Below are 10,686 nucleotides of genomic sequence, written 5' to 3' on the forward strand. Positions count from 1 at the left end.
GAGAAAAAAGGCGTTCTACGTCCCCCGCGGTGGTCGAGGGACGGCCCTAGTTAACCTTCCTCAAAGCACTTGTAAACATAAACCCCTGCGTTAAAGTCTAAAGAAGAGCCGCTGCGGTATAGCATAATTGGTCATTGCGCCGCACGCGTAATGTGGAGATGTGGGTTCTACTCACGCTCACGGAAAAAACGGCGTATTTTTTCTGCACTTCAATTTTCCCCTTTTTATCATTGTATCAATGAAACATGACAAACACATGTCATTCGGCCCTATTAAAAATATTTCGGGAACAGCCGAATAGCAATGACGACTGCAACCTTGATATGTGTCCTTACCGAGTCGCACGTCCTGTACCTTTTTATTTTCAACATGCAATACGAGAGCTCTGGCTCTAGCAGTTAGGATATGCTAATTTTAACTCCGACCTCCGACCACGTCTTACATGGCGGCCGCTGGGAAAAAAGACGTTCTACGTCTCCCGCGGTGGCCGAGGGCGGCGCTAGTGGACCGTCCTCAGAGCACTTGTAAATATAGACTTCCACGTTAAAGTAAAGAGAGGAGCCACTGCGGTATAGCATAATTGGTCAGTGCACCGCAAGCATAATGCGGAAATGTTGGTTCGACTGCCGCTCGCGGAAAAAAAACGACGGATTTTTTCTGGACCTGTATTTTTACTTATTTATCACTGTATCAAAGAAAAATATCAAACACAAGCCATTCGGCACTATTAAAAGCGTTAAAGTCGAGACGGGAGCCGCTGCGGGATATCATAATTGGTCAGTGCACCACACGCGTAATGCGGAGATGTGTGTTCTATTCCAACACCCTAAAAAAACCGCAGATATATATCCATAAATATTTCCGCCTATTTATAACTGCATCAAAGAAATATAACAAACACGTGTTATTCGTTTCTTTTAAAAATATTTCGGAAACAGCCGAATAGAACAGTTCCCTATGGCACCAACGTCGTGGGTTCGGATCCCAGCTAGCGGGCATATTTTGTCCGCTTTCTTTCTTTCTTTCCAAAATCTTTATCTGTTTCAATGACCCACCACAACCTTCCCTTTGCTTTCCGAGGTTTTCTTGACTGCCAACCCTTATTTCTGTGTTATTTTCTACGAGCCCCTCATATCCTACTGTGATTCGCTACATGCATAGCGAGGGCCTCTGTTCTGGAAGTCTTGGTGCCTTAGGGAGCTTAAGAGGGTTTAACGCTGGTTGACCACTCTCGACATGTCGTAGACACTCGAGTCAACTCGCCGGGATTAAAAAGAAGGTCCCCTTCACCCCGAGAAGTCATAGTGGCTTTGGCTACAACCCCCAAGCACAGGAAAAAATTACATTGACATAAATTCCCCAGAAAGCGGGGGGGGGGGAATCGCCCCGCCGGTAGCGTAGTGGTTATCGCACCAGACCGGTATTGTGAAGGTCGTGGGTTCGGATCCTATCTGGAGGGCATTTTTTCTCCGCTTTCTTTCTTTCCAAATTCTTTATCTGTTTCAATGACCTACCACATCCTCCCCTTTGCTTTCCGAGGTTTTCTTGACTGCCAACCATTTTTTCTGTGTTATTTTTTACCAGCGCCTCATTTCCTATTGTGATTCGCTACATGCATAGCGAGGGCTCGGTTCTGGCAGTCTTGGTGTCATAGGGAGCTTAACAAGGTTCAACGCTGGTTGACCACTCTCGACATGTCGTAGACACTCGAGTCAACTCGCGGGATTAAAAAGAAGGTCCCCTTCACCCCGAGAAGTCAGAGTGGCGCTGCCTACCACCCCAACCACAGGAAAAAATTACATTGACATAAACACCCCAGAATGTGGGGGGGGGGAATCGCCCCACCGGTAGCGTAGTGGTTATCGCACCAGACTAGTATTCTGGAGGTCGTGGGCTCGGATCCCATCTGGCGGGCATTTTTTCTCCGCTTTCTTTCTTTCTTTCTTTCCAAATTCTTTTTCTGTTTTAATGACCTACCAATACCCCCCCCCCCCTTTTGCTTTACGAGTTTTTCTTGATTGCCAACCCTTGTTTCTGTGTTATTTTCTGCGAGCACCTCATTTGCTATTCTTATTCGCTACATGCATAGTGAGGGCCTCTGTTCTGGCAGTCTTGGTGCCATCGCGAGCTTAAGGGGGTTTAACGCTGGTTGACCACTCTCGACATGTCGTAGACACTCGAGTCACAGCGCGGGGATTAAAAAGAAGGTACCCTTCACCCAGAGATGTCAGAGTGGCGCTGTCTACAAACCCCAAGCACAGGAAAAATAGCATTGACATAAATACCCCAGAAAGCAGGGGGGAAATCGCCCCGCCGGTAGTGAAGTGGTTATGGCATCAGACCGATATTCTGGAGGTCGTTGGTTCGGATCCTACCTGGCGGACATTTTTTCTCCGCTTTCTTTCTTTCTTTCCAAATTCTTTATCTGTTTCAATGACCTACCACAGGCTCCCTTTTGCTTTCCAAGGTTTTCTTGACTGCCAACCCTTATTTCTGTGTTATTTTTTACGAGTCCGTAATTTCCTATTCTGATTCGCTACATGCATAGCGAGGGCCTCGGTTCTGGCAGTCTTGGTGCCATAGGGAGCTTAAGAGAGTTCAACGCTGGTTAACCACTCTCGACATGTCGTAGACACTCGAGTCAACTCGCGGGGACTAAAAAGAAGGTCCTCTTCACCTCGAAAAGTCAGAGTGGCGATGGCTACCACCCCCAAGCACAGGAAAAAATTACATTGACATAAATGCCCCAGAAAGCGGGGGGGGAGTGGGAAGGGGGATCGCCTCGCCTGTAGCGTAGTGGTTATCGCACGAGACCCGTAATATGGAGGTTGTTGGTTCGGATTCCACCTGGCGGAAAATTTTTCTCCGCTTTCTTACTTTCTTTCCAAATTCTTAATCTGTTTCCATCACTTACCACAACCTCCCATTTGCTTTCCGAGGTTTTCTTGACTGGCAACCCTTATTTCTGTGTTATTTTCTATGAGCCCCTCGTTTCCTGTTCTGATTTGCTATATATATATATATATATATATATATATATATATATATATATATATATATATATATATATATATAGGGAGCAATAAAACTGGTAAGATGGTAGAGAAGACAAGAAAAGAAAACTTCGAACAAGATAAACACGACGATTTTTGGTAACGTTTCAGCAGAGACTTCCCTTCGTCAGCAAAGCCCTGACCAAGGCAGGTTCTATTGCTGAAACGTTGGCCACAGTGGTGGTGTTCAAAGGTGTTTTTTCTTATATATATACCGGGTGCGCGAGGTATATCAGAACAGAACATCGGCGTCAGGCAGAACAAAATATTGCCGCGAACCATACATTGCGTTTGTTTATTTGTGTTTTGCTTTTACCGCCCGGCTGCGCCGGTCTGTGTTATTTCTGCGCCAAGGGAAGCGCGTGTTCCATTCTTCCTTTCTTTGCCGCATGTGTTATCTGTTGTGATAGGGAGAGCATTTCGATCTAACATGAACAGCCCAGAATAATCTTCTTGGATCTACTATGTTCTCGATGTGGATCGACGTTTCGAGAACCACGCGCGCCGAAAGATAAAGCCTGCAGTGCGGACGCCGGGGCGTTCGATTCTGCGACGCTCGCCGACGCAAGTCACTTTGCTGACCGCTGCTTCGCCGCCTCTGTATTCTTTTGAGTTGTTAGGGGAGCACAAGTTCGCTCCAATAAACTTGTTTCTCCTTCAAGACAACTGCGTCATCCTTGGCTTTGTGACATATGGTGGAGGTGCTGGCTACGCACCCTTCATGCCCACTACAACCTCTGGAAACCGCCAAGCCAGTCCAACAAGAGCCAGCCTCCGCGTGCAAGATTTACCACCCGACGTCGGTCTACTACCGGAGAAAGCGAAGGAGAAAGACGTCGCAACCAGCACCATGCCCAACCAAGCCAATCCTCCCGTCGTTCTGCAGCAGCCACGGGAACTGCCATCATTCCGAGGAGCCCCCGCAGAAGACCAAGAAGAATGGTTGGAGAAACTGGAGCGTGTCCGGAAATTCAACAGGTGGGGCGACGCAGAAACGTTCCGGCATGTTTTCTTTTACTTGGAAGATTCCGCTCGCACTTGGTTCGAGAACCACGAGAGCTCCTTGACAAACTGGGCTCAGTTCAAAAGCGAATTCACTAAGACCTTCACTACAGTCGTGCGGAAAGAAAGAGCCGCCCTTTTGTTGGAAACGCGCACGCAACACCCCAATCAAGGAGTCGTTATCTTCGTTGAGGAGATGAAGCAGCTATTTCGCCGCGCGGACCCTGCAATGACGGAAGAAAAGAAGTTGCGCTTCTTAATGCGCGGAGTGAAGGAGGAGCTGTTTGCTGGACTTGTCCGAAATCCGCCCAAAACCGTGGCCGAATTCGTGACCGAAGCCAGCACCATTGAGAAAGCCCTCGAAATGCGTGCTAAGCAGTATGACCGCACTGTGTTGGCGCGGCAAATGCGAACGACTTTGGCAGCACGCGGATCCTTCCCGACAGCCTACGCGAGACTATCCGCGCCATAGTGAGAGAGGAGCTGCGGAAACGTCTCCCAACACCGCCGCCGCCCCAAGTCGCTTCCCTCACCGACGTGATTAGAGAAGAAGTGCAAGAAGCGTTGTGAACTTCTACGCCATCCGAGGTACCCCGAGAGCCACAAGCTATGACATACTCCGCGGCTGTTCGTCGACCCCGCCCTGCACCAACACGCCGTCAAGAGGCCCCGCCGTACCGCCGCCCACTGTCACCCGCCCGGCCGCCGGTAGCCCGAAACCAGACGCCGAGGAAGACGGACGTATGGTGAACTCCCGATAACCGTCCTCTGTGCTACCACTGCGGAGAGGCCGACCACATCCACCGTCGCTGCCCATACAAGATACTCACTCTGCGTGGTTTCTCCGGCGACGCACCACACCCCCGACCCGGTCAGCGCCCTACTGAGATCGACGAATACCTGTCCAACACGAACCGAGGACCTGCCCGCTTCAACCGCTCGCCGTCGCCCTACCGGTACCAGTCGCCAAACCGCCATAACACCGCTGACTTCTCAAGTGGAAGGTCCCCCAGCCCACGCGGGGGAAACTAAAAGCAGCAACTTCTGGAGGTTAAGTTGCACAACGGCGAAAAAACGAAAACCGTCCAACGACGCATGGCCGCACCGAACACCGTACCTGCAGCCCAACGACTCGATCTAACGCGGACGTGACTCCCGAACCCGATGACGACACGACGCGACGCTTACCCGAAACGACAGAGCCTGCCGCTGAGAAGATGACGAGAATGACGACGCATGGTGCCCGCCCGCCAACACGCACAAGCCAAGATACAACGCCCCGACGCACCAGAAACTCCAGGAAAGCGGCGTCCGACGTCCAGCTGTCCATCGACGGCTTTGACGTAGTCGCCCTCATCGACACGGGAGCCGACTACTCGGTAATGAGCGGCTCATTCGCGTCGAAGCTGAAGAAAGTTACAACACGGGACGGTCCGCATATACGCACAGCAGGAGGCCATCTAGTAACGCCAAGTGGAACGTGCACATCACGCGTCACCATAGGCGGTACCACGTACCCTGCTGAGTTTGTTATTTTGCCTAACTGCTCCCGCGACGTAATTCTCGGAATGGACTTTTTGACGGACAACGGCGCAATAATTGATCTGCAGACCAAGTCGATAACTTTTTCCTCCGATTACTCCACGAAGCCGCAGCCGAACCCCGATCACCGTGCTGCTGTCAGGATCCCCGACGATCACATCACCCTGCCACCCCGCGCAAGCTTGATGATCGCCGTCTACTGTGAGGATGCTGCTTCTGACATCGACGCTATCGTAGAGAGTGATCGAAGGTGGCTTCTCGACCGCGGTGTCTCCGTCGCAAGAGGGATTGCGCACTTTAAGCAACGCCAATCTCACCTTTTGGTCACTAATTTCACCAAAGAGTACCAGTATTTAAACAAGGAAGCTGCAATTGCATTCCTCGAAGAAACGCAAGAAGCAAGTGACGTGATCGCGGTCGCCGAATTTGAACGCACACCCGATGACACCTTCAAGCTTCCGCAGCCCTTCGACGAAAATCCGGCGCTACCGCAAGAACAACAGAAAAAATTATTGGCTTTGCTGCGTCGCTATAGCGAATGTTTTTCGTCGAGCGCAAATCTACGTCAGACCCCTCTAGCGAAGCACCGAATAATAATCGAAGATGGAGCCCGACCTACCCGACAGCCACCGTACCGCGTCTCTTCACACGACGGGAAGCCATCCGGACTCAAGTCGACAACATGCTCAGCGAGGATATTATACAGCCATCGAAAAGCCCCTGGGCTGCGGCCGTCGTACTCGTAAAGAAAAAAAACGGCACATTAAGGTTTTGCGTTGACTACCGGCGACTGAACAAAATCACGAAAAAGGACGTGTACCCCCTCCCCCGAATCGACGACGCCCTCGACCACCTCTGCCTCGCGAAGTACTTCTCATCGATGGACCTTAAGACCGGCTACTGGCAAATTTAGGTGGACGAAATAGACCGAGAGAAGACTGCATTTATAACCCCAGACGGCCTATACGAGTTCAAGGTGATGCCGTTTGGGCTGTGCACAGCACCAGCGACGTTTGAAAGAGTCATGGACACTGTGCTAGCTGGCCTTAAGTGGCACACCTACCTCGTATACCTCGACGAGGTAGTGGTATTCGCCCGGACTTTCCACGAACACCTTGCAAGGTTGGAGTCGGTACTCGAGGCCATTCGTACGTCGGGGTTGACGCTGAAGCCTGAAAAGTGCCGTTTCGCATACGGGCAACTCAAGTTCTTGGGCTACGTCGTCAACGCCGCGGGAGTCCTACCTGACCCGGCCAAAACTTCAACCATTGCGAACTTCCCAAGGCCGAAGGACAAGAAGGGCATGCGAAAATTTCTCGGGCTGTGAGCATACTACCGGCGCTTCGTCGCAAACTTCGCACGCATTGCAGAGCCACTCACGCGCTTGACGAAAGATAGCACCCCTTTCAGCTGGGAAAACGACCAAGAAAAAATTCCCCCGCATTTCCCCGAGGGGGAGAATGTGAAAGTGCGAATACACCGTTGTCGGCCCGCTTGCGGCGCTTGCGCTCGGCCCCCGCAGCCCACCGCCTCGCCGCCTTCTCTTCCATCTCTTCCATCGGTTTTGTAGTATCACGTGTACACCACGCAGTTATCAAGCCGCTATAACGCCGCTGAGTCGCCAACGCACGCCGCTGACGACGTAGTTTGAATGCGTTAAAGATATAAGGCGCGTCAACACTGATATCACCGTCGCGTCCGTGGCTTGATCGGTATAGCGTCGCGCTGCGGCCACAAAGTCCGCGGATCGAAACCTGGCTCCGGATGCTGTTTTTCTTTATAGAGGAGCACTGCGGACGCCGCCGCCGCCGCCGCCGACGCCGGCGGTGGATGGTTTGGGGTCGCTTATAAAGTGTATTCACACTTAAAAGCATTCTGCGAGCTGCAAAAACACCTGCAAAGCCCACCCGTGCTCGCTCATTTCGACGAAAATGCCGAAACGGAAATGCACACGGACGCCAGTGATATAGGCTTGGGTGCCGTCCTTGTCCAAAAGCAAAGCGGCTGCGAAAGGGTAATCGCCTATGCCAGCCGTAATCTGTCGAAGGAGGAGAAAAAACTATTCTGCCTCTGAGAAAGAGTGCCTGGCTATTATACGGGCGATTTCAAAATTTCGCCCATACGTGTATGGAAGGCCATTCAAGGTTGTAACAGACCACCATGCGTTGTGTTGGCTCGCCAATTTGAAGGACCCCTCTGGCCGCCTTGGGCGGTGGAGCTTGCACCTGCAGGAGTTTGACGTTACAGTCGTTTATAAATCCGGCAGGAAACACTCCGACGCCGACTGCCTGTCCCGCGCCCCCGTCGACCCACCACCACAAGACGCTGACGAAGACAGCGCGTTCTTCGGGATCGTGACGGAGAGCGACCTAGCCGCATAGCCGCGTGCCGACCCCGACTTACGCGTCATAATCGAGTACCTCGAGGGATGCAACGTTGCCGTTCCTAGGACCTTCAAACGCATCTTACCAGCATTAATCCTGAGAAACTCCGTACTCGTGAAGAAGAATTTCAGCCCCGGAACAAGAGCGAATTACCTTCTCGTCATCCCCGCGGACCTTCGTGACGAAATTTTGGAAGCGTGCCACGACGACCCGTCTTCCGGACATCTCGGCACAGCGAGCACTATTGGAAAATTCAAGGCGAGTTACTACTGGCCCGGCCTTACCTCTGACGTCACCCACTACGTCCGGAGCTGCCGTGACTGCCAGCGACAAAAAACGCCGCCGACAAAACCCGCCGGACTTCTGCAACCGATCGCCGTCCCATCGAGACCATTTCAACAGATTGGAATGGACCTTTTAGGCCCGTTCCCTACATCACGATCACAGAACAAGTGGATTGTCGTAGCGACAAACTACATGACGCGCTACGCAGAGACCGCCGCTCTTCCGAGGGGGACTGCAGAAAAAGTGGCGAAGTTCTTTATAAGCCAAGTTGTGCTACGACATGGAGCCCCGGAAGTCCTAATCACAGACCGCGGAACGGCATTTACTGCGGAGCTGATGCAAGGAGTATTACGCTACAGCAACACGGATCACCGAAGAACGACGGCATACCACCCCTAAACGAACGGACTAACAGAACGTCTGAACAAGCCAATCGCAGATATGCTGTCAATGTACGTTGACGTTGAACATAAGACTTGGGACGAAGTGCTCCCGTATGTCACGTTTGCATACAAGACGGCTGTCCAGGAGACGACGCAGCTGACGCCGTTCGAGCTTGTCTACGGTAGAAGGCCGACTACGATGCTCGACGCCATGGTTCTGCACGTAGAATACGACGACTTCAACGCCGACGTCCACGGATATCTTCAACGTGCGGATGAGGCCCGCCAGCTCGCTCGAGTTCGTATAACGGACCAGCAGCTGGTGGATGCGGGCCGCTACAACCTCCGACGCCGAGACGCCGAGTACCAACAAGGGGATCGTGTGTGGGTTTAAACTCCCATTCGACGACGCGGACTCAGTGAAAAGCTCCTGCGACGGTACTTCGGACCCTACCAGATTCTAAGACGTGTTGGGCGATTAACCTACGAAGTGATCTCCAGTGGTGATTCCGGCACATCACGACCACGCACGCGACCCGAAGTCGTCAACGTGGTTCGCTTAAAACCTTGCTACGGACGATGACGAACTTTTATTTTCATTTGTTCGGACTGTCGCTTATGTTAGCATCGGGTCGATGCACTCTTAGAGGGGGGGTAATGCCGCGAACCATACATTGCGTTTGTTTATTTGTGTTTTGCTTTTACCGCCCGGCTGCGCCGGTCTGTGTTATCTCTGCGCCAAGGGAAGCGCGTGTTCCATTCTTTCTTTCTTTGCCGCATGTGTTATCTGTTGTGATAGGGAGAGCATTCCTATCTCACGTGAACAGCCAGAATAATCTTCTTGGATCTACTATGTTCTCGATGTGAATCGACGTTTCGAGAACCACGCGCGCCGAAAGATAAAAAGCCTGCAGTGCGGACGCCGGGGCATTCGATTCTGCTACGCTCGCCGACGCAAGTCACTTTGCTGACCGCTGCTTCGCCGCCTCTGTATTCTTTTGAGTTGTTAGGGGAGCACAAGTTCGCTCCAATAAACTTGTTTCTCCTTCAAGACAACTGCGTCATCCTTGGCTTCGTGACAATATCTATAGCGAAATCAAACATATTTTTACTAAACTTTATGAAGCACTTCTGTTATAATTTTATTCCTTATCTACTCAATGAGTCTGCCGTCGGTAGCAATGAGATTCGATTTGACTTCGCAAATGGCTTCATGCACGGATCTGGTGCTCTTTAAAATGTTCGCCATTGAGTTAAAAATTGCTGCCCTCAGCCACTATTTTGTGTTATGCGGTCTTTTGTTGGCGTCTGTCTCTTAACTACGCCCCAGACATTGTAGTGAATGCGATTTAAATCTGGAGAGCTTGTAGGCCACAAGTGTGCAGGGATGGGGTCGCAGACGTCAACTGGGCACTATTGAGTGACGCAGGAGGTGTGGTCTGGAGCAGAATGTGGCTGACAGACATAAAATCTCTATCGATCTCTATCCATACCTCTATCCATACCTTTACAACGGCAGCAAACACATCCACGTAACCGCCAGCATTAGGGAGGAGTCCTGCAAAAAGTGTGCCAGCATGCTGTCACCGTCATTGAGGACAATGGATAACATCAACCCCCGGAGAAATGAAGGGGTTCTGACGGTATCTGACCGCTGACAGTGCATTTTCCTTTTCGCAACACATGCTACGTCACGTTCACAACACAACACCTTCGTCCGCAATTTGTAAACAAAAGACTTCGATACTGTAAGAAAGGTAGCAATTTCCAAGTCACTGTGGTGCGCGGCTAGGGCGAAGAGGACTGCATGGAGTTTAATTTTCTGCTTCAACTTGAATATAATCTCTAAACAAAGTGCGCAGTATGAAGCATATGGGCCCGACTAAGAAGCCGTACACCCAAACATATATATTAAGCCTCCTGGTGTCTACGGCGATAAGAAATAGCGTCCTGAAATACCTCACCCAGGCGATATTTATATATATATATATATATATATATATATCAATATATATATATATATATATATATATATAT

General features: G+C 51.0%; 1 non-coding gene across 1 annotated transcript; it reads left to right on the forward strand.

Annotated features, from left to right (window-relative positions):
* Positions 1-1,841: 1,841 nt before the first annotated feature.
* On the forward strand, positions 1,842-1,914 carry Trnat-agu (transfer RNA threonine (anticodon AGU)). The gene has a single exon. It is a non-coding gene; the product is annotated as a tRNA-Thr (tRNA).
* The last annotated feature ends 8,772 nt before the right edge of the window (positions 1,915-10,686 follow it).

Source organism: Haemaphysalis longicornis, unplaced genomic scaffold (assembly GCF_048455015.1).
Source record: "Haemaphysalis longicornis isolate Haplotype H1 unplaced genomic scaffold, Haemaphysalis longicornis Haplotype H1 scaffold_8, whole genome shotgun sequence".
In the NCBI taxonomy this organism is placed as follows: Eukaryota; Metazoa; Arthropoda; class Arachnida; order Ixodida; family Ixodidae; genus Haemaphysalis; species Haemaphysalis longicornis.